Source organism: Manis pentadactyla, chromosome 7 (assembly GCF_030020395.1).
Source record: "Manis pentadactyla isolate mManPen7 chromosome 7, mManPen7.hap1, whole genome shotgun sequence".
Lineage (NCBI taxonomy): Eukaryota > Metazoa > Chordata > Mammalia > Pholidota > Manidae > Manis > Manis pentadactyla.
The window spans coordinates 135,406,450-135,412,018 of NC_080025.1; positions in this window are offsets into that span (position 1 = coordinate 135,406,450).

Consider the following 5,569-nt stretch of genomic DNA (forward strand, 5'->3'; position numbering starts at 1 on the left):
CTCAGTCCCGTGATTTGGGTGGGGATGTCCCTGATCCCAGCTCCAGACTTGGACATACGGCCCAGACCTCACCACAGTGATTGGTTCAGGGTGACATGTGACCCGGGCTGGGGCAATGCCAGTCATGGTCAGGACTTTATTTAAACTACTAAGAAGAGAGAAGCTCCCTTTTTCTGCTAGCCTTGCACCTGGGGATGTGTGGTCCTGGAGCACTCTCCATGGTGGGAGTCTGAGAATAAAGTCACTACGGAGAAGGGAAAAGCCAAAATATGGAGAGAGATGCTTATCTTGATGACACAGTTTGAGATTCTGGTTCAGGTTGTACCTGGAGCCCTCCCTCTCCACCCTGAACTTTCAGTCACATGAGCCCGTGGATTTCTTTTTTGCCTAAGCCAATCTGGGCAGGGTGTACAGTAATTCACCCTGGGAAGAGTCCTGATAGAACAACTGGCATAAAGATTGGGGGATTGCAAATGACCCTGGACACAGACCTGGCAGAGTCAAGGCAAGCTGAAGCCCCTTCTCTTCTTGGCCAGCTTGCTAGTTGCCCATTCTTGTCATGTAGCAGTGTCACGACTCATCACACTGTTGCCACCCCGACTAGGTGTGCGCCAGGGCTGGAGAATTAGGGACCCAAATAGATAAAAGCTTATTCTCGCCGCTCTCAGCAAGACCCTACATGAAGGAAACACACCTACAGGAAATCCTGCTGCAGTGTGGGCGAAACCTGGGCACGTTATCCTGAATCAAACAAGCCAGTCACAGAAAGACGAGCACTGTGTTATTCCTCTTACATGAGGCACTAGACTAGTCAAATACGCAGGGAAAGAAAGTAGAGCAGTGGTTCTCAGGCTGCGGCAGACGGGAACAGGGAGTTGCTGTTTAATGGGTACCCAATTTATTTTGCAAGATGAAAAGCGTTCTGGAGATGGATGGTGGTGATGGTGGCACAGCCGTGCATGCCGCTGACATTCAGCGAGTGCCATGGAACCACACAGTTTAAAGTGGCTAAGATGGTAAATTTTATGTTACATGTATTTTCCCACAATTTAAAAGGCAGGTACATGGAAAGAAGAAAATACAGCTTTATTAAGAGAGGCTCTTTCTGCCTGTGGCTGAGTGTCTGGCCAAGTTAAATTGGAAAAGCTGAATTACCTACAACAAGCTGTAGTTACCGTGAGCAAAGGCTGAGAGGCAGGAAACAGCCAGACAGCAGGTTGGAACTTGGAGAACAATGACACTAGCTGACATGCAGGTGTCTCTTGTAAGTGTTCTACATATGTGAACTCAGGCCCTCATGACAGCGCTCTGACACAGGCGCTGCTTTACAGATGAGGACAGTGAAGGCGTGGGGGAAGTTAAATAAATCAGCCATGACAAAGTGAGGGACAGAGCCTGGGCTGTGACCTGGGCAGGCCGTGGCTTCGTGACTACTCCACTGCACTGGGAAGCAAATAGCCCGAAGCCCCTCAATACCCTAGGCATGTGTGTTGTCAGAGCTATGGGCGTACAGCTGACGCGAGCTGGTGTTGGCTGACCCCCAGAGAGAGCTCCAGGCCCTGCTACCCCATGAGTGGGTGACCCTGGGTGCGGAAAAGCCATCGTGGGGATTTACAAGCTACCACCATCCACCCACCCCCTCCCACCCTCCCATCTTTGCTCTCACATTCTTCACCACCTGTGCACTGTCTTTCCTTCCTGAGGACAATCTTTGGAGCAGCTTCAGGAAACTGCTGGCTGTGCAAAATTAGTTGCTGCTTTGAGGGTTTCTTCACCACAATCACCTTTTGACATGCCCATGTCCAGGGTGTGACTGAGTCCACGATCATCTCCTGGGCCGCATTATCATGGGTGCTGGGTCTCACAATTGGCTCTGGGATTGGAAAATCTCTTGGCCAAAGTCTTTTGACTATCCCTACTATTTGTGCTTTGAACAATCTGTTTGTGTGTACTACTTGGGGTTGCAAATACAGGCTACATATTAGGCTTAGGCTGAGGATGAAAAAAGTTCTGAGTTATCACCTGGCTGAGGAGTTGCTGATAGGAACGAGCAGAGGATAAATCGTATCACTGGGAACCTGTGGCCAAAAAGGGCAGGACAGAGGAGTGCTCCTTACCTGCTGGGCATTCCAGCAAGATGAGCCACCATCCAGAGAGAAACACCCGACAGAGGGGAGGCTTTGCCCCAGCAGAGAGGCATTTCAATGGAAGGATGCTCCCCCATCTCACGAGAAGGACAATGTCTTCCTGAACCCAGGGCAGAAGGAGCTTGAAGACCCGGCGGACTCACACCGACTTGGCAATGAGCATTTGATTGTTGACAGTGCAGGAGAGACTCGTAAAGGAGACTATGCCACAACACCACCATGTCATAAAATATACTCTGCTGCCAGTATACTGCCAATATACTCTTCTCTTCTCCTTGTCTTGGTCCCACAAATTTTTCTCTTTATTAAATTTTGCACAGTAAAGTGGATTACTTATTTATATTTGTTATTATAAATGATCTGTTCCAAGCCCAGAGGTGGGCTCCTTCCTGCATATGTATGTGCATTGTTGCTGCTGGGGCTTGCCTTACGGTGTTTTCTCTGCAAATAAGAATTATGTGTCAGCATTAAAATTTATGAAGTTTCTCATAACAACTCAGATTTCCAACTCCTTTGGAAAACTGGGAAGCACTGGTTCCCAGTAGGGCAGCATTCCCACTTGGCAATAACTGACTTCTGACCTGGCTGAGGGTCCTCCACGCTCCCTGCTGGTGGGACTTACTCTTGCCTGTGCCCAGTCTGGCTGGGCCCTGGGCATGTGGGTTTGCAGCTCTGGGCCTTCCTCATCCAGGAAACACCAGCATTCCAGAACTGCTCAGGTCACGTGGGGATTCAGGTCTACTCATCAAACTCTGGCAGGTGGCAGGATATCTACTGTAATACAATTTTTGTTCATCTCTCCACATGTTCCCTAATCGTAAACAATACACCAGGCTTTGCATCTCCTTGCCTTAAGGACTTTGGTGGACGAGAGAGCAAAGCTGCCCAAAAAAGAAGCTGACTTGTAATAAAAGCCTACGGCCACTGAAGGGATGATAGGGTATCCTGGAGTGGGAGGGAACACGGTGAGGGTCCTTGGAGAAGTGATGAGGTGACAGAGCAAGCCCCTGCCTGGGTAGGGCAGAGAGGTCTGGGGGCTCCTCAAGCGCAGCAGGGCCCCCACCACTCCATGACAGCCTCCTTCAGGTGGCCACGGGATGGGTGGCCAGGAGAGGCAGAACTCTGGCCCCAGACCCCTGTTCTAGCAAGACCCCATATCCCACGAAAGGCAGGAAGCAGGGCCTGCTGGTCTTCAGGGGACATGCTGAGTTGACATAGGTGTCAGCCATGGCTTCACTCATAAGCCTGATACAATCTTAGAAGAAGAGCCCTCAAAACAGACTGAGATGGAAAAGAATGAAGGACTGACACATGCAATCCAATGGACGACCCTCGAAAACATGCTAAGCGAAAGAAGCCCGTCACGAAAGACCACATGTTGTTATTTATATGAAATGTCCGAAATAGGCAAATCCATACAGACAGAAAGTAGGTCAGTGGTTGACAGGGGCCGGGAGAGGGGCCATGGGGCGTGGCTGCTTTATGAGTACCTGGTTTCTTCATAGTGTGGTGAGAATGTTCTGGAATTAGTGGTGATGGTTGCACAACATTGTGAATATACTGAAAGACACTGGTTTGTAGACTTTAAAATGGTTAAAATGGTGTATTTTATGATTTAATCTCAATCAAAAATTAAAAAAACAAAAACTGAGATGAAATTTTCTACCAGCCCAGTGGGATGGTGGCCTGAAGTTAAAATCAAGCTGGTTGAAAAGAAGAAAAGGAAATGTTGGTTTTTCCTGTGACTGAATTACTTCCTATCACCTAACTCAAGGAGTGGGTACCCTGAGACACAGGAATGCACGTTTACTGGGGATGGAACCATTTCGAGGTAGGGACACGCAGCGTGATAGAAAGCAGTAAAAACGCTGTCCCGGGGGCCAAGGGAAGAATGGTGCTTGCCACAGAAGTCTGAAATATTCCCAGACCTCTCCTTCTTAAGCTCACCCCCATTCTGATCAAGTACCTGTTAAGCCTCCTTAACAGTATGTGACACTGATGTGGGGGTTCCCCGGGGAGCTTTACATGGCCCTTGTAGGAATCCAAGGGCATCTGATAGCAGAGGGTTTAGTTTCTGCTCAGCCTTGCCCGGTAACACTGGGCTCCCCTCAGGATAAGGGGCCCAGACTCTGCTTGGTCCTGGTGGTACAGATGCTGCAGCCATGGCCACCCACTGCCCAAGAGGGGCCCTCTTAAAAGCTCTGTGCTCTCTTGGGCCTAGGGGTAGGGGGCCTGGGTGGGTTGTATCTCAACTGTAGTGTCCATTATCATGAGCTTCTCTTTGACCACAGCAGCCCCTTCCAAAGGACCCTAATTTAGACAGTCACAGGGGTCAGTGTCTCAGTTTGGGTTTCCCCAGAAAAGACTCAGGTGCCGGGCTTTGAATGTAAGTAGTTTATTTGGGATGTGATTCCAGGAAGCACTGGTAGGGGAGCAAGAAAGCCAATAAGGGGCTTCTGGGAGGCTTCATCCTTACCTCTGATCAAGTCCTAAAGGCTGTGATGACCGCTGGAACGGGGAGAGAGGGCAGATTGAGACTTTAAAAGGGAGCATTCGTAAGAGTTGGTGGCTCATTGGATTTGGGGAGGGAGAGCGCAGAAGGAGGGGCGGATGAGGAACCATGGAGGACACAGGACACAGACGTGGTGCTGGGCTGGGACTGGAGGGGACATGGAGCCTGAGGAGACCGCCGCCTCCACGAAAGTGCACAGGAGGCATGAAGGCCGACCAGGGCACCCCGGCCTGGGAGTCAGGAAACCCACAGTGCACTTGCACGATGCCCCTTCAGAAATGCCTTTGACCCTCATTACCCCCAATCCTGAGCCTACACTGGGGATGTTGTCAGCTAAAGTAAAAGCCCCTGGCGCTTAGAAAATGCTCATCAAAGTTAATTGAGCGAAAATGTCGCTCCACCTGACCCCTCAAATCTTTGCTTTCTCGCCGTTTCTGTGGCTACTCTCCTGAGGCAAGAGTCTGGGCAGAGTCGCACCCCCTCCCACCCCGTTACCGCCCCTTCCTCAAACCCCTGCCCCCGCCCCCCACATCGCGCTGGCTCCACGCAGCCCGGGGCAAAGGCTGCCCTCCTCCTAGAGCCGCAGCGCGTGGTCCTGGTAAACCTGATTCCCGAAACAGAGGGCGAACGGGGGGCTGGAGGTGCAGCAGGACCAGAAGTCAGGTCCCCGGCCCAGGATCCGCGCTCCTCGCCCCGCAGCAGCTGGCGTCCGGCCGAGGGAGGGGCGCGCGGCGGGCCCGGGGCTGCGGGGCTGGCCCTGCTCGGCGGCGCCTCCTCCCCGACCGTCTCCCGCCCCGCCCCGCGCGCCGGCTCCGCGCGGAGGCTGCGGCTCGGCGGGGGCAGGCGCGGCGCGCACGGCGGCGGCGGGGACCGGGCGCGGCGGCGGGGCCGCCGCGGGGAGCCGGGCTCA